This window comes from Chrysemys picta, chromosome 2, assembly GCF_011386835.1.
Source record: "Chrysemys picta bellii isolate R12L10 chromosome 2, ASM1138683v2, whole genome shotgun sequence".
Classification (NCBI taxonomy): Eukaryota; Metazoa; Chordata; order Testudines; family Emydidae; genus Chrysemys; species Chrysemys picta.
Window position 1 is genome coordinate 98,086,783 of NC_088792.1, and position 22,635 is coordinate 98,109,417.

At 43.1% G+C, this 22,635-nt stretch overlaps 1 long non-coding RNA gene and 1 other non-coding gene across 2 annotated transcripts; both read right to left on the bottom strand.

The window, feature by feature from the left end:
• Positions 1–1,259: 1,259 nt before the first annotated feature.
• On the bottom strand, positions 1,260–6,337 carry LOC135981416 (uncharacterized). The gene is made up of 3 exons (XR_010598408.1): positions 5,830–6,337; positions 2,952–3,077; positions 1,260–2,616 (listed from the first exon to the last, which is right to left on the bottom strand). It is a non-coding gene; the product is annotated as an uncharacterized LOC135981416 (long non-coding RNA).
• Positions 6,338–11,950: 5,613 nt separating this feature from the next.
• On the bottom strand, positions 11,951–18,404 carry LOC101948362 (uncharacterized). Its single transcript, XR_002889024.3, has 2 exons — positions 14,220–18,404; positions 11,951–14,103 (listed from the first exon to the last, which is right to left on the bottom strand). It is a non-coding gene; the product is annotated as an uncharacterized LOC101948362 (transcript).
• Between the last annotated feature and the right edge of the window lie 4,231 nt (positions 18,405–22,635).

The window sequence follows — 22,635 nt, forward strand, 5'->3', positions numbered from 1 at the left end:
TCTTCTTAGAGAGATCAAACAGGGGCTGCTTGTCATATGCATTTATCTAATGCTTGTTCCTCCGCAAGCTCCAAAATGTACTCAGTTATTCTTTTCTTAGGTGTCAATTTTCTCCTGCGAATCTTGTCTCTTGGTCCTCCTTCTAATCCAACCCCCAGAGGCACCTCAGCAGCTAATATGAGCAATTACTACCACGCTATTGTCATTTTAAAAGAAGCTAATAATATTTCTCTTCAGCATGGGTTTTAGTTATCTAAAGTGGTCTGATTGGAATGAACGTTACACAAACAAATATGTTTTAAAGGTTTTATTTGTGCAGTAAGCTTTGTTGCTCTGCCTACTTTCCACTCAGCTTTGCATAGCTCTGAATTGGTCTCCAACACTGGGAAAGCAATCTAGGAACAGTTATTTAAGCAAACAGCCACTTTCAAAATATGAGAGTGTGGATTTTTGTATGAAAGAGGAGGAGTGCCATAATCCCTCTCCCACCCTTCTGCACCTCCAAGCCATGTGGTCTAGTAGATTAAGCACATGCTCAATAGCCAGTAGATCTTGAGTTCTATTCCTTCCTCTCATACTGGCTGACATGAGGGACTCAGGAGACCTGGGTTCTGTTTCCAGCTCTGCTACTGGCCTCTGAGGTGATCTTGAACAAGTCACTTCCCCCTTCTGTATCTCAGTTTCCCCATTTGTAAAATGGGGATTACAAAGGAGGTCACCCTCATTAAGGGCTTTTGAGATCTACTGATGAAAAGCTCCATACAGGAACCAGGTATGATAATTATTTATATCATAGAATGTCAGGGTTGGAAGGGACCTCGGGAGGTCATCTAGTCCAATCTCCAGATCCCTAAATGGCCCCCTCAGGGATTGAATTTACAACCCTGGGTTTAGCAGGCCAATGCTCAAACCACTGAGCTATCCCTCCCCAAATAGCACTTTACAAACTCTGGCCCAAATCCTGATCACCATTTACATGTGAAAAATGTGGGAGCCCCCTGCTCCCACATGTGGGGACTCCACACTGACCTGAGCATACTTACAAGATGGGCAAGCTGATGCGGATGGGCTCTGTGGACAAGCTCCACAGGGCTACCAAACACACAGCTCTCCAGCTGGCCCTCTGTGGACCCTGCCTGTCTGTCTCCTGCAAAAACCCTGTGAAGGCTACTATAGCCCCAAGGCTGATGCCAGCCCGCAGAGCTGCTGTGCAAGAAAGGAAAGGGCAGCAGGGATGGAGGGAAAATGTTATCCTGTTGTGCGTGTCTTGGGGGAGATGTGAGGTTTCTGGTGGCTGTGCTGCCCTCAAGTGCATGGGGCATTGGAAATTTTGGTCCCTTACAAGCCTATTCTCCTCAGCTGTATTGGGGCAATGTCAGTGGCTCTGCCATTCCTGTAGAAGGTTCATCTCACTCCATTTCCCCAGCTGTCACTCATCCAGAGAGCTCCCACCCATGCACTAGGACAATGGGAAAGCTATCATTTCACCTGACATCAGTGCTCAGCACTCCTGCTGCTGTGTTTGGCAGCACGCGGACAGATGATGGGTCCATTGCTGGAAAAGGCAGTATAGTGCTTGGATAGCACCACAGGGTTTTCTCTTCACCTCCATAGCCTTACAACCCAGCCAGGCTGAAATATCCTCTCAGCTCCATACTAGAATGAGGGCCTAGGTCAGGATTTGACTCATTAATTATGATTCCATATGCCCAATATCACTGCCCCTGTTTTATACAGAGGGAAACTGAGGCTCATAAAAGTGAAATGACAGGCCTAGGACGGACACTGTGGATTAAGCATAGGCATTGGAGTCAGGGGACCTAGACCTTGGACACACCACATGGATCCACTAGCCCCTCCCCTGTGGTGGGGGGAAACCAGCAGCCATGGGATGTTGGCTGAAAGCAAAGGATGGCCAAGTCTTCGCACGTCTTCCCCTGTGCATAGATCACACTGTGTGCTAGGGACAGGGTTTGTTCCACTGTGTGCATTAGTGTTTATGCGCAATACAACACGTGTTAAACCTGTAAAAGACCAGATGATCATCACCATTCGGACAGGCTCACATTTATGAACATTCTGCTATCAAAAACCTTCAGGTTTGAGAGTCCCTGCAGTGTGATAACATATCTGGAAGCATATACTGCACACCTCCAAAGGTGAGAAGTTTACAGATCGGAATTGTTATCTGTCTTTACATTCGATTTTTACCTTTTATTTGGTGCAACATGCAAAATAGCATTCAACGGAGCATATGATACAAACCCTTGTGATGAAAGATATGACTAAGGTGAAATTCATCTAGTTGAAACCAAAACCACACAAGTAAGTTGAGTGGGCCAAGTAACTCTGCTGATACATCATTATTTTTAAGGATGCTGGAGGAGGGAATCATACTGCTGGTGCAACAAATAGGTAATACTCTGAATAGGTACAAATGATTGATGGTCCAAGCCACAATAGTTCAGAAATGAATCCTGATTTCAGACACTCCAAAGTTCCAAGTTTTTAGGATCCAATATGATGGGGGATGTATGCAAAATTTAGATCTTAGATACAGAATCATCGCCACCATCCAGTTCAGGGTGTTTTGGGTTTGGCAGTCTTGATGCAGGCCTATGATGTAGGAATGAGTTTAATGTGAGGCACAAGTAGAAGTCAAATAGACACAGCAATAAATGATAATCCATGTGTATTATATACTATGATCAGTAACTGTAGCAAGATGTTAGTAGAACAAAAAAAAACCCAAACCCACTAGCAATAGTTTTTCAGATTCATAATTAGATGCACTAATTATGAATCTCCTGCAGGAGATTTTTCCAAATTTTGTGGGATTTTTTGCCTCTAGATTTTCCAGAAGTTTCTAGACAAACTGAAGGATTTCTTTTACAAAACCATAAGTGGCATAGTAAGTTATTTGTTTCTTTACAGTTTTAAATAATACTCACTTTTTTTCACCACAGTGATAAAGTCCTCCCCTGCCTCCTTGAGATTATTCATTCTCCCTCAAACTCTTTCAGTTTTTCTAGATTTTCTCTCCCCCTTTTTCTCGCAGTCCTATGCAGAGGACGCATCTATAAATAGATATATTGATAGACTAATCTATTATTTGCATCTTTAAATCTTGAAACCTATTTCGGGGAATGTAATTTCAACCATGCTGAATTGCACACATTATCCAGATACTCCTACTAAAATGAACCAAAATAATTAACGTTTACTTTAATTGGTTTAGATTTTAGAGCTAACATCCCATGGAGATCAATGGGGCAGTTTACACTTGAAAGCTAGTAGACTGCACAGCATGGGTTCACATTCAGAAGGATACCACAGCCAGAAGCTAAAAGCTTCAGCTCTGTAGAAGACATTGGAAATTCAAAACAAAACAATAAACACACACAGAGAGACCCTGAGTATAGCATGATATTTGTATGACATATATTCCCAATGGCCTTAGCCTCACACAGAGAATATGTTTATTAGGCATTGCTTATCACTTCCTTATAATTTGTATAGCACCAGTTTATTAAAAAGGCTCTTTATAGATACTGGTAGGTATAAAGACAAGTCCTCTGCCCAGAAAAAATATCTTATAATCTTCTTTCTCCAGTTATGTTTTGGTAATTCTCTGGCACAGTAGAGTCATCATAGCACATTGTGAAGCAGCATGCCACTTTAGCCAACAGATTTACAGGAACTGCAGCCCACCCTTAATCAGAACTGTGGGCTGTAGCTCATTTTCTAGAAAGACATTTTGACAATTAAGTTCTCTAAGGAAAAAATGACAATCTTCTATAAAATGATTTTATATTGTTTTCTAAAACATCAGTGAATTAGTGTACTCTGTGAGGGATAGAGACCTTACTCTGAATGTTCATTTGCTTATACAGTACTACTGCTGACCTAATAGATTAGTATAATCAGTAAATCTCTGAGATATTTGTGTCCAGCTCTTAAGCAGACTTTGTTGGTAGAACAAAGCAAAGCAGACTTCCTAGAGACTGTAAGCACATCTCAGACTGCAGTCTTGCAGAGTTCCTAATATTAACTCATTAGCCAGGGAATGGTTTAGTGTCAGATAATGAGGTTGTAATGGTCATGGCATACAAATAGAGAAGTTAGATAAAAATACTCTTTCTGGAAGGTTGCAGTGTAACAATTTATTTCTTACAATCTAGACCCTTAACCTAGAACCCTAACACACAAGAACCAGAGAGAGAGAGAGAGAGAGAGAGAGAGAAAAAACAGACTGCTCCATAAGGCAAAGCAGCAGAAGTCACCCCACCTTGGTCTAGCCTGGCTTTTCACAGGCTGACTGATGAAAGACCCAGATTACATGCTTCCCTCAGATCCCCTTAGGCTGCAAGTAGGACCAGGAAACTCTTGAGAATTTAAAGCGATAGCATATGTTTTTAACACAGTTTTTGATATACCACCAGGGTGAGAAAAATTACAGAGAAAGCCAGCAGTGTGGAGGACAAGACAATCACCACAGAGGAAGTAGGAATGAAAAGTTAGTGAGCGGGGTTGACATGAACTGGCCATGAGGGAGAAAGAGAGAGGCAGCAGTCAGTATTTTGGGAAAGGAGAAGCACTTCTTTGTAACCTCTCCTGATTCTCCCGCAACCTGTGCTGAGCTATTATCAGAACTGTCCATGAGGAAGACAGGAAGAGCAGCAGTAGAGATGGCCACACCACAGATACTGCAAAAAGAAAGGGTCACCACTTCTACTTTTCTTCTCAACTCTGTTCATTTTGATATCTCACGGTGGGGAAGGACAGGAATTGATCTGTTTGTTATGTCCTTTTGTCATATCCTGTCTATCACAGCAATTCTACTTTAAGCCCTCAAGGGTAGGTACTGTTTTCTTTGTTCTGTAGCTATACAGTACCTAGCACAATGGGACAGTGATCCTTGATTGGGGGTCCTAGATACTACCATAATGCAGATTGGGAGTTCAAGATGCTACCATATTACAGACAATAAATCAATAACGTCCTAATTAGTAAGCTTCTAACAAATATTTCAAAGCGACTTCCCCAAACTTTAACCAAATAACTACTTGAAGCTTTGACCAGTCCTAAATCCCCTTCACAAGAAACCTTGCAACTCTCATGGGGTTTGTCCATTAAGAAGATAAAAGAACATCCCCTCAAAATCTTAACAGTCTGCATGTCTTCTGACATCATGGGCCAAATTCTGTTCCCAGATACACACATACAACTCACCATGAGTTCAGTAAGAGTTGTGCATGAGTATCTGAAGGTAGAATTTAAACCCATTTATACTATTCACATACCTTTCAGAAACAGGTGCCCCTCATTTTGAGGAATAATCACTCATTTTACTCTCAAAGTTATATACTACCGAACAAAATTGTCAACCCCTCACATTATTATTGGACATTCTTTATATCAGAAATACAAAATTGTGAAACTATGGCTACAGGAAACATTGTTTACACAGATGAATACTACAGCATTTTAAGTTTCCTGCATGTACAATTTGTGTATCCCTTCATTTTGGATATTTTAACTTTTTGTCACATCTTGCACCCACATTTGGGTTTGGCAAGTTTAGAACTAGGATGTTTACCAACTATGCGTGACATTCTTCTGGAGCAATCCACCAGTGAGAAAAAGAAGGCATATGAGGCAGAGTGATTAGAGTTAACCTAGAAATAAACCTAAAATTACATCAAACCTTTTCCTAAAACCTAACATGGAGTTCAAGTGAGAAACAGAGGAGGAACCCACTGCAGAGTACATACTACAAAGGTAGGCCCTTTCATTCCTATTTCTACCACACTAGAGAAACATTCCTACCTTAAGAGACTGTTTCTTTGGAGTTCTAGGGTTGCTTTGAAGACCACTAGCCAAGAAAACCAGCAATTGTTACTTCACCATTAAGGAACCACATAATTAAGCCTGGGAGTACAGCTGATTTATAGTCACACGCAGCACCACACATTGGTAGAAATGTATTATTGCAGTCTCCCGCTGAGATGAAACTGCAAATACCAGTTTAAGATTGCTTATTTTGTTTTTATTTCTCTCTTTTCTCTTCTTGTTTTCTCTCTCCATAGGTGGATGAGTTGGTGGCCCTTGTATGCTCCTAGCCAAACAGGGGCAAAGGGAACAGACTGATTTAATGTTTCTTTTTTAAATGTAAAACACACACACTAAGATTTATAAAAACATAAAAAGCTGGAAAAGCTGATAGGCTGAAGCCAAAAGGAATGTGGAGACCCAGGTCCATAAAAGTAACCTAAGGGAGTCAGTTCAGATCAGGAATTGATATGGGGTTTCCTCAATCTTGTTTGTTGAAGTTGTTCCACCTTGGAGAAATAATAAAAAAAATTTATTGAAGCAGAGGACTGGATCCTGTATCTCCCAGATAGGCAGCCTAACCACCAAGCTACAGAGTCGTTCCTCCTTATGTCTGTTCTCTCTCTCTCTCTGCCCCAATTACTCTTTAAGTATTGATATACAGAGGAACAGCTTCACAGGAGAGATTGAGAAAACATCCCCACATGCTCTATCAGAATATCCAATAGCTCAATGGTTTGTGTGCTCTCCTAAGAAGTGGGAGAGGCTTGTTCAAATCCTTTCTTCCTATCTGCTAGAGAAGGGAATTGAACATGGGTTTGTTCTAAACAGTGGGCTAAAAGTTATAAAGTGGGCAGTACCTCCTGCTCTTCTGGACACATTTTGAATGGAATTTCATCCGATACATGTCTTCGGAGGACATTTACCAGATGGGGCCTTACAGCCAAGACAAGCATTCATCCACTGTCTTTCTCCAGTTTGCGACTCACCTGGAGGTTCAGACAGGAGGTAGGCACCCAAGTGTCTAAATGAAGGCAGAAGTAGGCAGGCCCAGAGGCAGAAACTTAGGCACCTAGGGAACTTTGATTCTGAAAATTTAGGTGCCGAATGAGTTTAGGTGCCTACAGGGTTAGGTGGCATCTGAGTAGGGGTTTTGTGGATCTCAGTGAAGCCTAAAACTGGGACTTAGGCACCTAAACCCTAGATATAAGTCCCTAAATACCTTTGTGGATCTGGGCCATGAGTCTTGTAGGATCAAGCCCCTTTCCAGCACACACCCAGGCAAGGCCACACCCAGCTGCAGACACAGATTGAAATCAGATCTGTGTGGGAGGATTCAGCTCGGGGAATGGCCAGCACTCCAGTGCACACACCATCTGGAGTGTAAACCCCAAAACAATATTGTCTTGCGCTGTATAGAGAGATCTGTACAATGCAAGCTCATAGAAATCGCCCCCTCCCTCAATGTGGAGGGAGATATGCACAGCTTCCCCCGCCCCCTACCCACCTCCCGATATGAATTGCACAACTGGGTTTTGGAATAAACAAGAAATAAGTTTATTAACTACAAAAGGTAAATTGTAAGTGATTATAAGGGATAACAAACAGAACAAAGCTGATTACTGAGCAAATAAAAACAAAATACGGAACCTAAGCTTAATTCACACACACACACACACACACACAAACAGGTTACAAATAGTAATTTCTCACCCTAAATGTTGTTTTAGGCAGGTTGCAGAGTTTCTGCAGCTTAGAGTTCCAGTTTTTTTCTTCACAGACTAGACCCCTGTCTCAGCCTGGACTCACCCCTGGCTTTTCCCCAGATTAGTTCCTTTGTCTCTTCAGGTGCTTTCAGCAGTCTTCCTGCTTTGGCAGAGTGGCAATGGAGAAGAGCCCCGATTAACTTACTTTCCAGCCTTAAGTAGGATTTCTATAAGGTGGGAAACCTTTGTTTCCAGTGGAAAAATACCAGCAGTGTCCATGGTGGTACTCCGTACCAGGTGACATCATCAGATGACCTTGCAGTGTCAAAGCAACATCCCAGGAAGCTCCTCAGGATGGTGGGAGATTAGTCTCTTCAAAGTTCTATTGTCCTTATTAAATGGCTCATTCAGGCTGATTGAATGATCACTACTGTCTGGTGGGCGTTCCCTCAAGTACATACACTGTTGTAATTGTTACATAGTCAATATTCCTAACTTCAGATACAGAACTGAGACATGCATACAAATTGGATAAACACATTTAGTAGATCATAACCTTTTCAATGATACCTCACATGACCCATCTTGCATAAAACATATCTTAGTTATGCCATATTCATATAACAATATTTCTATGAAGAATATGGGGTGTAACATCACTGAAGAAAAATTCCTGTTAACTTCCATGGTGCAGGGTTGGTCCTAAGAGACTTTCACAAGGTCATATAGCAAAGTCTGTGGGAAAGCCAAGTATGGAATCCAGGTCTCCTGACTCTGTCTTGTTTTACAAGATCAAAACAAAACCATTCCCCAGAAGTAATTAAATTAGGCCTTGAAGACCTCCAGCTGCTTACCTAGATTTTTTAGGCCATGTCTGTATTACTTCTCACCTACTTCATTTTCCCCCTTCCATAGGATCTGATTTAACTTTTCTTAAGTAATAGATAAATTACTGGTGTCTGTATTATCAACATCTTATTAAGAGCAAGAATCCAGCTTGCTGCCATTGGAACGTTGTAACATTAATATCTCATCAGCGATCAGAATGAGGTCCAGAGAATGAAATTTATCAAATTCCATTGTACAGTGTATCTGGAAGGATGATAAACATGATTAAAATTCATTTCACCAATAGAGTTGCTCATATGTATTTGATGTCCTTTTTCCTTAGAATGGTTAGACAAATTGCATAGCTCCCTACAATGAAATTCAGTCTTGGACAGTATACAATGTGCCCTGATAATAAAAAGCAATATTTACACAGAATGCATTTTGCCTGAAGATTAAATATAATATGTAATGAAATATACTTAAGTACTTTATAATTTATCCTGAAAGCAAAATGTATTTGACCAAACGTCATACATCATTCCACAGAAGACTAGATGGCATATACAATCTATATTCCTAAACAAACAAACAAACAAATGAACAACCACCACCTGCATTAAGAGAAGCACAGTTAAACACTCAACAGTCAGAAAATGCTAAACTTAAGTTTGGATGTGCAAATATAACTGCACCCCTTTATGCATATGCATTATGGTGTAGACTTTAATTGCATGATCACAGACTATTTCTCAAATGCAATATTTAATTTAGCCATTGACTTAATTTTATATATTTTATATTTTTTTCTACCACCTTAGATACACATGTAATATCTTCTGCTACTGTGTAGTAGTCTGCAAATCCAGAGAGAAATCAGTAAACTCATTTATATACACAGTAAACAAGGGAAGGGCTTTTGCAGACCTACTTTAATCATCATACACCTTGCAATATCCATAGTGAATGAGGCAGGGCTCATAAAGAATTTCCAATGGGATTTTAAAGAAAATCTGCAACTATTTGACTGTAGGCACCAGTGGAATGGCCTGTCCCATGCAAAGTGCACACTCAGGGATTGTTCACATTGAAGTCACTGACCAAACTCCCACGGTACAAAATCAAGCCCTGAATGAGGCAAATTAATGTGCCTCTATCCTACTACCTACTACCATAGACACTCAGGGTGGGATCCATGAAGGGACTAAGGCATTGCAACTTTTAAGTATGATTCAAGAACCAGGAAAAACAGGCATTTGATCACCTAAGTCATGTACAGTGAATGTGCTCAGAGGCTGCCTACTGAATCAGGTCCCCTTCAAAATCACAGAGTAGGAGGAGCCCAAGTTATAACTTTTAGCCCAGTTTTTGGACCACTTTCTTGAGAGGTGAGAGACACCGGTTCAAATGCCTTCTCCCGCTCTAGCAGAGAGTGGAATTGAACCTGGGTTTCCCACATCTCTATGATTTCAAATGGGACCCAATCCAGCAGGCAACCTCTGAGCTCACCTACTGGATCAAGCCCCGCACATGACATACGCTGTTGAATGCCTGTCTTCCCCAGTTTTTGAATAGTTCTGGGGCTTAGGCAGGAGATAGGCATCTAGACACCTAGAATGAGGCAGCAGTGCACATGCTCAGAGGCAGAAACATAAGTTCTGGGGGAATGGTTACCCTGAAAACTTAGACACCAAGTGAGCCTAGCTGCCTACAGGGTTCAGCAGGAGTTTTTGTGGATCACAGTGGAGTCAAAATCAGGACTTAGGTGCATAAGCAGGGCCGGCTCTGGCTTTTTGGCCACCCCAAGCAAAAAAAAAAAAAAAAAAAACCTGCGGCCGGAGCCAGGGTGCAGGGGGACTCCCTGCACGGCAGATGTGCCCCGGCTAGCGGGGGGGAAGAGAAGGGAGGGGGAGAGAGAGAGAAGGGGGGGGTGGCCAGGGCTTCAGCAGGGTGCTGCCGGGGCCGCCTGCCGGGAGGGCTCCGCGCTGCTCCGGTCGGCTGGGAAGGAAGGATGTGGACTGCCCTGCTGGGCTTGCTGCCGGGCTTGCTGTCCTCCACGCTGCTGCCCCCTGCTGGGCGGCCAGAGCGGAACAACAACAAAACAAACAAAAAGAAAAGAAAAGAAAAGAAAAGAAAAGAAAAGAAAAGAAAAGAAAAAGCGGCCGTGCCGCCCTAGGATTGGGCTGAATGCCGCCTCCTACAAGCTGCCGCCCCAAGCACCAGCTTGCTCTGCTGGTGCCTGGAGCCAGTCCTGTGCATAAGTATGGGGTTTAGGTGCCTAAGTGTGGGTTTGTGGATCTTGGCCTCAGCTACTCCAGCGAGAGCACACCATGAAAGCTTGCATAGACAGATAGACATCCAAGGGAGTTTAGCCATTGAGTGAAATAGGAGCTGGATAGAGTGGGGCTCAATGGGCATTAAGGAGTTCATGAGACAGGGATCTTAGTGAGTGAAGCCCATATTTGGCCAATTAAGGCTTGTCACACATAATAACATATCTAATTGCTGTTCCAGTTCTTGCACTCTGTTGGGTACAGAAGCCTGGCTTGAATCCTTGCCAAGGAGTTATTATCTTATTTCCATCCAGAAAAGAATTCTTAATGGCCTAAGGGTCCAGTCCTACTGCTGTTAATCATGTGAATAGTTCTACTTAGGTCAGTGTTACTGCTCACATAAGTAAGGGTAGCTGAAGCAGGGCCTACAGGTGTAATATAAAGAAACTAAGCTCTCTTATTAATAAAACATTAAAACTGTTCTCCAATTTGCAAGCAATCACTGAAAAGCAGAATCCTACAGCAGACATAAGCTAAGTGTATGTTCATAGAAGGATAATATATATATATTTACATACACAGAGCAACCATTTGCAGTTTATGCGCAAAATTCAGCCTTGGTGTAAGCAGATGCAATTCCTATTGATGGCAATAGGATGATTTACACCAGGGCTGCTTTTGGCCCCAGGTCTATTTAGTACAAGAATGCACAATAGTACCAGATGGGGCATTGATTTAGTACATGTTGAAAGCTTTTGTACGTGAATATTAAAAAAGACTGTTTCTACAATAGCAACTATTTGGGGCTGGAGAACAACAACATGTGCCAATCTGAGTTGCATAATGCTTTGCATATCTTGGGGTTCTCCACTCTGAATAGTTCCATACAGAACAGTTTCTTAATCTCTCCCATACAGTTACTGTATAGCTCCTCTATCTAACACAAGGATGCAGCATGTTTCTCAAAAGATGTGCCCTATATTCACTCGTGAAAGCACAAGCCAGCCAGTGGGAGTGATTGAGGCAGATCTTAAAGAGCCCAGGGGCTCACACTATTTTAGTACAAGGGATTGGCACACACACACACACACACACACACACACACACACACGAACCTCACATTTTTTGCACATTTCGTTTTCATTTGTTTTATTAGGCTACAAAACCATTTCAAAGACCTATAACTTTATATAAGGAAGTGAACAGGTTGTCTTTGGGCAGTAGGAGGCTTTTTCATTTATTAGTGGGTTCTTTTAAGGGCAATACTACAGTGATCCCATGAGCTCCGTTATAGCATTGATTTGATTTAGATTTTTTTTTTAATTAGGCTGCATTTTATTAAAATGCCAAATGTCAATGTGAAAACACTGCGTGTGTTGCCTTGTTTATAAAGTTTCTTTAGCTTGGAATGGAAAGCATAGTTTGTAAACCATTACATCATCCATTATTTACCCCAGGGCCTAGTTTAAGCATAAGCAATGTAAACAAAAGGTGCATTGCTTTGGGATCCTATTCAAGCCCTTCTTCTAGAAGCTATCTAATTTACCAGTCCACTCACACCTTCCAGCAAGGGTTAATTTGCTAGAGTGATCTCACCCTTCAAGGCTTGGACCTGAGGGAGAGAATTTGCCTGCCTAATCTCACATTCTGGCAGTGGGACAAGATGGGAGGTAACTTATCCACCAGTTCCTTCCCTTTCATAGCTCAATTTGGAAGGCCAGCCTTTATTGGTCCAATTAGCAACAACTCTTGCATCCTTCCTAATGTACCATTAGGGTTTTTTCCCAGTAAAATGCTTATCGGACATAGCACAGCAATCAGAAACACACATTTAAAAGCACGATGAAATCTTCATATATACGATACTGTAGATATGCTTATTTAGTGGCTCCTCTCATTCTCTTTGCTACATGTATAAACAGTTACTATAGAAGGTCAGAATATTGGAAACTAGTATTAACCACTTTACAACAGAGTAAGGTACAGGATACAGTACTGAATAAGTTGATGGAAAGTATATTGCAAACTTAACTTGCTAGGGTCCAATTTAAAACTCTTGGGCTCATTCCTTGTTTTCTAATTAGATTTTTTCATATAATATGTACCGTATCAATAAATTTCCCCCTTAAAGTCATGCCTACGGTGCTTATTCATTGTGGATCTGCATTACTTCAAATAGACATCAAGGGGCAAATCATAGTCTCAGGACACAGCCCTGGTAAGTAGGCTGAGTGGTATGGACTGGGGGAAGGGCATATGGGGAATAGAAACTTCCCTTCCACCACAAGGTAAAAAATAGTAGCAGAGTTGATCCAGGGCCATTAACTCCAGCAGTCAGGGGCTTGGCAAGTGGCTCTGCATAGTCCTGGATCCACTGGCCATTCCTTTGCCCCTGCCCAGGTCTATGGCAGTACAAAATCCCTATTCTTGGGTCCTGGGATTTTGCTTTCTAGAGCACAGTGTAAGTATGCTGCTTCTGTTGCACCTAGTGCTCCGGTCAGCACAGAGGCTTTGTGTTCATGTAAAAATACTGTGCATGTTTACCTCAGGTAAACTAACCTGAGGTAAACATGCACAGTAACACACGAGCTATCCTGAGGTAAAAACACAATGAAAACCAGGCATTTCAGTTTTATTGTGAGGTAAACTCACTAAGGTCATCCCCTGGAGGGGGTACAGGTTGTTTATCCCAAGGTAAAAAAATGACACAATTTTTAGCAGTGAAGACAAGCCCAGAGAGGCAGGCAAGATGGATTTACCTCAGGGGCAAAATCATGCCTTTAAGTGGCTGATTCTGGGAAGCCTAAACTCCCTTGTGAATCCTGGAGCTTCCTTCATTTCTATCTAGATGTTTATAAAATAAGCCTGAAAGCACGTTTAATTTGTGTCAGGGCTTGCCAGGGCTGAGTCCCGGCACCTCTAGGGTTGCAATTCAGAGCCCCGGTATCTCTGGGCTTGCCGCATCAGTTATGAAAGCACCTAATTGCTTGCGCCCCAGCCAGGGCCGGCTCCAGGGTTTTGGCCGCCCCAAGCAGCCAAACAAACAAACAAACAAAACAAACAAACAAAAAGCCGCGATCGTGATCTGCGGCGGCAATTCGGCAGGAGGTCCTTCGCTCCGAGCAGGAGTGAGGGACCGTCCGCCGAATTGCCGCTGAACAGCTGGATGTGCCGCCCCTCTCCGAAGTGGCCGCCACAAGCACCTGCTTGGTAAGCTGGTGCCTGGAGCCGGCCCTGGCCCCAGCATCTCTTTCATTACAAATTAAGCACTGCCTGAAAGGGATTTCTTCCAGCCTGTTGTGTGGTTGTTAGATTTGTTTTGCATTAGAAATTCAGGTTTTGTTTACACTGTTTTTGGTTTGTCTATTTTTTTACTTGAAGACTTTATGGACTACAGAGAAAAATGGTAGGATTAAGGGCAGATGAAGCTGAAAATCCACATCTGAGACGTCCATTGAGTTTTCCTGCAAAACAAGGGAAGACCACACTTGACATTCCTGCTATTTATTAGTTTAAAAAATAAATAAATTAAGCAGGAAAATAACTAGTATAAAGAAGAAAAACAACCACACAAACCTACTTTTTTCCTGCTGAACATCATCTTTAAAGTAAACTCTAGAGTCATGCAAACAGATTCCAACTGAAATCCAGATCCAGAGTAAATCCGTGCAGCTCCATTCAGACAGTAGACTCCTCAGGATGAATATATGGGGGTGGTGGCGCTGAAATGGTTAAACCGAGAGTGCAGTACACATAAAAAATAACAGACCACATACCTGCGGCAAAATAACCTTTTCATTCTGACACAAATTGGCCCCTCTTGTTGGGAGCTGAAACACTTTAAGTGGGTGTAGGGAGATTCCTGCATAAACATCATCTGTTATAACAAAGGGCCTGTTTCTTCTCCTACTGAAAACAATGGCAATGTTCCACTGACTTCAATGGGAGCAGGATCGGGCCCAAGGTTTCCATGCTGCTTTCAAAATGGAAACCTCCTCCCTAACTAATCTGAATACAGGTCTCACAAATGTTTTGCTTTTGGGGATAGCGGAAACAACTTATTTTATGTGGACGAGGTTCCACATCTGATATGCCCAGCCACAGATAAAAATCACAAGTATGCTTCTCAGATATTAAATAATATTGTTTAAAGATAGAAGACTAGCAGCTCACAATTTCTAATTATAGTCAGATAGGCTAAATAATCCAGAGTGGTTTACAAGTGGGTGGAAAAGAAAGTGGAAACTTCTGTGAATTTTGGTAATAATTCAATTTAGTATCTTATTTTGATAGAGGGCTCCCTCTTCTGGATTTTGATTTAACTGTATTTCCTGGAATCAAAACTTGGCTGAATAGCCCTGCTATACATTTCAAACATAATTATTACTAGACTTAGGATGACATTTTCAAACGCCTAAAAGTGTCTTAGAAGCTCAAGTCCTATTGACCTTAGTCACTTAGGCTCTTTTGAAAATCCTAGCGTTAGTGTTTAAGCATCAGGTGCTGTGAAATCTGGCCTGTGAAATTTTAAATGTATTTCTTTAACAAGGGCACTACATTCTTGTATTTTATATTTCAAATTCACATATAACAGACACAGAAGTGTTTTTAGTTTGTCTCAGGTAGAACTGCTTGAATAGTAAAAACATTTATAAGAAGAGCCAGTCTATATAAAAACAAAACAAAAACAAGTGTGAGCTGCAGGACAGTAGAAACTCAGCATTCACAAACAAAAATGGCTCCTTCTCCACACTTTTAAGTAAAGATTTAATAGTACAGCAATGATATTTAATACTGATGCAGAGAGATCTCATATTACTGTAGGAGTGTAGCAAAATATAGGCTCAATCTTACTACCCTTTGAATTTAATAGCAAATCTCCTATTGTCTTCAGCTGGAGATGGAGCAGGCCTACAAAACATTTATCATTTATGAAATATTATCATACTTGATCTCAATGGGAGTCAGACTGAGTCTTTACTTACTAAACTGCAAAAATTCAGTGGTGCACAATGAATCTTCTGGTCATCAGCATGAATCAGTGAGGTCTTACCGTACCTTGTGGTTACTTTTCTTCTTATTTCACTTAACAAATCCCCTAACTGATAAGAAATATTTCCAAGGAGCACAATCTGTGGATGACTATGCCTTTCAGATCAGCAGTCCTAGGAGGGAAGTGTCCCTAGAGTGGGAAGCTCCCCAAAACCCAAACTATTGTTCTTTAGCATTGATACAAATCAAAATAGTTTCATGCAGATACAGTCCTAAAATCCTGCCGTACCCTGCAAGAAATTTCCTGCCTCATTGAATTCCTGCAAAAGACAGACACTCACTTCCTGAAAAATAGGCAGAATTGTCAGGCCTGGGACTGTATATTCCAAAAATCAACATTTATTTGGGAGGATAACTTTTTCAAGCTGGAAGGAAGATTTTTTTTAACATTGGCAGAGCTATAATACCCCAATGCAAACATTGCTATGAGGCTGTGGCTATTGATTAGGTTCCTGGCCAAGTGGAAATTCATTATTCTAGGAAAAGATGGGAATGGCAAGAAATCTCTGGAAATTCATTGAAAATAAAATAATAGTACTTCACGTTACCTCTTGGCCTGAAAAGTAATCACAGCCCTTTCGGGGTTAAATCTTCAAGACTCAATACATTATTATACTCCATTACCTTTTAAAGTAGAGAAATAATCTAATTCTGTCATTAGTCTAACTTTTGCAGCTCTGGCTACTACATTGGAGGGTCTGATAACATTATAAAACCATTTATTTGGGAAATACATATCACCTTTTCAGCTAAAATTTAGCAAATGTCTGCCTATTATTATTAGATTTATTATGGCAATACCTAGAGCCTCAGCTGAGATCAAGGCCCCATTGTCCTAGGCACTGTGCAGAGACATGGTAAGAGACAGTCTCAGTCAAGAAGGGCTTAAAAATGTAAATAGATGACACAGATAAAGGGTAAGCGAAGAAATCAGTGAAGTGAGCTGCCAGATGTATCCAGCAGGTCAGAAGGAGATCAAGGGATAGCATCCAGGTCTCCTGTGTCCAAGTCTAGTGGCCACACCCCGGACAACACTTTTAAAACTGTGGCTACACTTTCAAAAGTGACAATGTAAAAATGGCATCATAGGGTTCCATATTTCAATCATTTCTATAGGAAATTTGCAGTTTACAAGTGAATACATTTTTTTCCAACCGCTGGCTCTAAAATACCACCCGGGGATCTATAAGCCATGCCGGGTTACATCTTCCTCATGTGTCATCACCAATAATAAAAACATTGGAGGCCAATTTTTGCCCTGATTAACCCCTGTGAACTAGGCTTAATTGAAGTTGCATGGCTATGACAAAGGGCAGGATTTGGCTTTTATATTCTTTATTACTAGGGATAATACATGGGGAGAACCTGTACTATGTAATACATACTCTGGACTCATGTTTGCCAGGAAAGACAATGTCACAACCCCAGGTTTCCTACACTCCAGAGTCATATAACTGCTGCTCACCACCAAGCTTTGCATTGGATACGTTATGGCACATCACCCCTCATTCTGCTCCCTAATTCCAAAAACCCTGTCCTCTGGAGCCGGGTGCTCGCTGATAAGCATGGTAGGTACTCTTCAAAGGCCACTACAGGAATACCAGTCACCACGGCTCCACTCCACACTTGGTTAATGAACTCTTACTTTATTGCAAGTAACCCCATGAATGAACTCAGTTACTGTTCACCTAGAGGTGCCCTCTTTGCATAACCTCTCATATACAGAAAAGGGTTATTATAGACCCCAGACTTCCTTCTCAGGTGCTGCTGGGCTGTACATCCTCAGAATTTGGTCTCATTGCCATCTTCCCAGTAGCCCAGACTCCTATAGTCCCTGATTAACTAGTCTCTGGTGTCTTGAGAATACCTAGCACCTTCAGCCAGGTCCTGGAAAAACCCACTTCTAGCCGGTAAGCCTCAAGTCTGCCTTCCACCAATCCTCATCCCATTGCTGGCATTTCAATGAATGTTCCATGGTGAATCCTGGCAACCAAATGGGCCTTTACAGAGTCCTCTGATGTTAAATCACTTTGTCATATCCAACCACAGATTTTACTTCCCCCAATAGGGGGAGGGCTACCTCAGTGGTTTGAGCATTGGCCTGCTAAACCCAGGGTTGTGAGTTCAATCCTTGAGGGGGCCACTTAGGGATCTGGGGCAAAATCAGTACTTGGTCCTGCTAGTGAAGGCAGGGGGCTGGACTTGATGACCTTACAAGGTCCCTTCCAGTTCTGGGAGATAGGATATCTCCATTAATTTATTTATTATTAACCCCATACATAAATAACATTAACTCATCACATTACCTAACATTCTCCACAGAGGGCACAGCACATTTTATTTATGACACAAGAAGACAGCTCTTGAGTCTAGAAACATCGAACTCTTAGTGTACAGCTGCCAAGTTTTGTGCAGCTCCATGTGTGACATGTCAAAAAATTACTCAATTAGTTAATCTGTATATTTACACCTCATTTTCCTATGGCAAACCGCACCTCTGATCCCTTCTGGTCTCTCGATAAACTTTTCTGCACAACCTCTCTCTGGCCTCCTTATCAGAGCTCGGTGACAATGCCTGGCACCTTACCCCTTTTCCCAGGAATCAAGGCAATTTTAACTGTTTATAGCCCTTTGTATGCAGTGTTGTTGTGGCCAGGTTGGTCCCTGGATATTAGAGAGAAAAAGTGAGTGCAGTAATATCTTTGATTGGACCAACTTCTGTTGGTGAAAGAGACAAGCTTTTGAGCTTACACAAAGTTCTGAAGACAAGCTCTGTGTGGCTTGAAAGCTTGTCTCTCTCACCAACAGAAGTTGGTCCAATCAAAGATATTATCTCACCCACCTTGTCCCCTATAACCCTTTGATTTTACACAGCTAGCTCTGGAAAAACAAGGTATATAACAGAAGACAGCTCTTTGAAGTTAATAGTCTGCCTCATTGTCCTTCAAATGTATGCCTAGAGGTTATCTGGGAAGCCATTGTGTTGCTTCCCTGTTTGTTCTTCCCATAGACCTATTAAGCTAGATATCTATGCATTCATACAGGAAAGTCACATACCGTGCTTATAAAATTGTTACATCTCAGTACTGTGACAGACCCAGACCAGTGGGGTACAAGAGTCTGGTAGAGGGCAAATATACTGGTCACTGGATGAGTAGTTTTCTGTTCCCTGAGTGACCAGAGCAGGGGCTGCACTAGAGTAATCAGGAACCTGCTAGAACCAGTTAAGGCAGGCAGGCTAATTAGGACACCTGGAGCCAATTAAGAAGAAGCTACTAGAATCAATTAAGGCAGGCTAATCAGGGCACCTGGGTTTTAAAGGAGCTCACTTCAGGTTGTGGTGTGAGTGTGAGGTGCTGGGAGCAAAAGGTGCAAGGAGCTGAGAGTGAGAGGTTGTGCTGCTGGAGGACTGAGGAGCACAAGGGTGATCAGACATCAGGAGGAAGGTCCTGTGGTGAGACTAAGGAAGGTGTTTGGAGGAGGCCATGGGGAAGTAGCCCAGGGAGTTGTAGCTGTTACAGGAGACACTATAGACAGCTGCAGTCCACAGGACCTTGGGCTGGAACCTGGAGTAGAGGGTGGGCCTGGGTTTCCCCCCCAAACCTCCCAATTGACCTGGACTGTGGGTTCTTCCAGAGGGAAAGGTCTCTGGGCTGTTCCCCAACCCACATGGTGAATCTCTGAGACAAGAAAATCCGCCAATAAGTGCAGGACCCACCACGATAGAGGAGGAACTTTGTCACAGTACTCATAACATTATCACAGATATTACACAACAGAAGCTTCACTTCTGTCAAAGCAATAAACATTGAATGGATTTTGGGCTGGTAAAAGGCTTGAGGGAGGGTTTCTCTTACAGGGCTCCCATGAACTGTGGAAGTAGGTGTGGAGAAACAGGACCTTATCTTTGCCAAGCCGGGGGAGAGTCAAGGGCTTGAAGGAAACCAGAGGAAGTTTGTGGGGGAACTAGGAGTAACTCTCAGACTGAGGTGGGGTGCAGTTGCTGGGCATCAAACTTTTGTGGCAGCTTGCTACAGGTTGGATTAGCCCTATTAGCTCATTTCCACTCCATTAGCCTCTTCCCCCTCATTACTTCCTATCACCCCCATTAGCTTCTGCTCTCTACCTCTGCTCCTGCTTCCTCCAGTAGCTTCTGTCCTCTCCTTTTCTCCATGTAACCCCTCCCCACGCCTCCTTTCCCCCATAGCTCCTGTCATTCCTTTTCCTCCATCAGTTCCTCTGGCCCATTTTGCTTCCCTCTCCTTCCCCTCAGCCCCCAGTTCCTGGTTCCTCAGGAACCTCTCTCCAATTGCCTCTACCCTCCCTGCTGTGATCAGGGCCGGCTCCAGGCACCAGCCTACCAAGCATGTGCTTGAGGCGGCACCTGGAGGGGGGCGGTGCTCAGGGTTGGGTTTTTTGTTTTGTTTTTGTTTTAAACATACTGGGCTGTTGGGGCGCCTGGCGGCGCTCCGGACGGTCGGGGAGAGCGGGGCAGCGGGAGGCTTTTTTGCCTGGGGTGGCAAAAATGCCAGAGCCGGCTCTGGCTGTGATGACCCTACCCACCTCACCTCCTTGTCTTCCTGGGCTCCATATAGCTGGGAACAGCAAGGGGAATAGAGGGCAGCCACAGTGGAAGGCATGCTTAGCAGGCAGCGCTGTGTTCCCTAGTGGCCCCAGTTTGAACTGTAGCCTAAATCCTCCTGCTTCAGAATGCCTGATGGTCGACTTGGGCTGTGGGAATGCCTGAAGAGTTGCATGCTGAGAAGACATTTTCTCTTGGTACATTGTCACATGTGTATAGCTCAGAAATTAAACCCCCTCATTTTACTGAGAACAATCAGTATCTATCTCCTCCTAATCCCTTCCAAAGATTTGGTCTCTACAATCCGGGGGAAGCTAACCCTTAAAATGGAGATTGCAATGCCAGTCCTGGCCTCCACAAATATCACAGCTCTTTAGAGAAGTAATGATTCCCAGCCTCCAGCCCCAACCCCTTTTCCTCTCCCTTCATGATCCGCCTGGCCAGCTCTAACCTGCAGACTATGAGGTTGGCATGGAACTTCCAACTGCCCCCTGTGGAGACTTTGACATTACTTGAAGGCTCCATCTTTCATGGGCCAGGCTACACAAGCCCTGGCCTCCATACACCCTACAGCACCCAGGAGATCTCTGAAGATCTAGAGAAGTTGTGCCTTACACACCATCCACCAGTCCTGACAGCCACACACCATGTGGTGCCCGGGAGATATAAATGTCCACAGCTGCCTATAGACCCTTGCCTTCTTCTCCCTTTGTGATCCACTAAGCCAGGGGACCAGGAGGCCGGCATGGACTTCAAATTGCCCTCCTTGTCTTTTCATGACCAGTCCCCTGTGAACTCAGACAGTGTAGTACTTACCATTTCCCCAGCCAAAAATGCCAAAGGAAAGAGCCAGCAGTTTACTGATTGATTTGCTGAAAAACTGGTAGATGAATGACAATGTGGCAGATTGTTTTAAAAATCAAGAGGTTTAACATATTCTCAAGATTTTGGGAGCATTTGATTTCTGGTATTTGAAGGCTTCTAGCTGGAAGTACTGCACACAGTGATCAATTCCATGCACAAAACTCAGCAATGGGGTTTCTAATTGCAACCAAAGGACAATCCTCTGGATCCTCAAAGCGTGACAGTCTGAAGAGCCTCTGCATTTCCCATCTCAGCCTGATTCAGCCAGAATGGTCTGCAAGACCAGGAAGATCTATTTCATTCCCCACAGACCTGTTGGGCAAAAAACACCAGAGATAATTGCATAGAATTGCACATTGATTTCCCTCTCAAAAGTGAAATTTGGCATTGTCCCCCAACTGACTCTCCCGTCACTCCTCCTCAACTCAGAGCATTAAGCCAAAGCACTTCTAGAAACAAAGAGCTAGCTTTTGTCTCCCCACTGTGATCTGGACATCAGAGGACTAGTCCTTTGTAGTACACAGCATGACCACTCCCCTCCTGCTTGATGTGAGTCACCGGGCACTGCTGTCTATCCTCTCTTCCCCTCCCCTCCCTTACAGTCAATCTGCTGATACAAATTGGACAGTCACCAAAGGGTGAAGCCTGCTTTCTAGATTCCACACAGCAACTAGACCCAGTGAGAAGCCTCCACCTCGGGAAAGTGAGGGGTGGTTTATCCCCACTGAACTCAGCCCTTACCCACCAGTCTTATGTGTGTTGGGAGAACATGGATAGTGAGAGAAGTCAATAGACATTATAGTGACTTATTCCAATAAGAATGTTGTTGTTGTTTGTTTTCAACCACTGCTAATTTCTCACTCCTTGCTGGAATTCAGTGGAGTTGTTTTACCCAATGTCTCCTGTAAGCTTGGACTTTCCTAGGATCCATCCCCTGCACTTCTCCAGGGCTTCATCTGAGAGCTTTGTGGGGACAAATAGTTCTCTTCAGAATGGGAGGTACCTAATTTAATTCCTGTATCAAAGAGGGAAAGGGAGACTTTCCCAGTCAGGCTGTGAGATTGAGATGCAGAGGCTCAGCAGACTCACTCAGTTCCCCAACACAGCCTGCAACAGTTCCCTAAACCAAACCCTAGGGGACTCATGAATCCACCGATTCCTCTTCACCAAGATGTCCCGGCCAAACTCCTAGCCACACTCAAAGCTCCTACTCTCTCTCATGCAATCTCTCCCAGACAAACTCCCCAGGGCTCTAAAGCCCTTCTCTTCCCTCTGTACCAGAGCAGTTAGAACAACTTGTCTGTTTTCTTTATAATGTCTTATTTTCTTTTTCTGGTCTTCCAATGCAATGAGAAAAATATCTCAGTCATAATCCCAGGATCCATGCAGCTCGCAGCACCATCTCCCCAGCTCTCAGAAAGGGGACAAATCTTCAGACCCATTGATTTAAGGAATTTCCATGACTTGGTTCCCCCAGTTTGTGCTACACAAACGCACA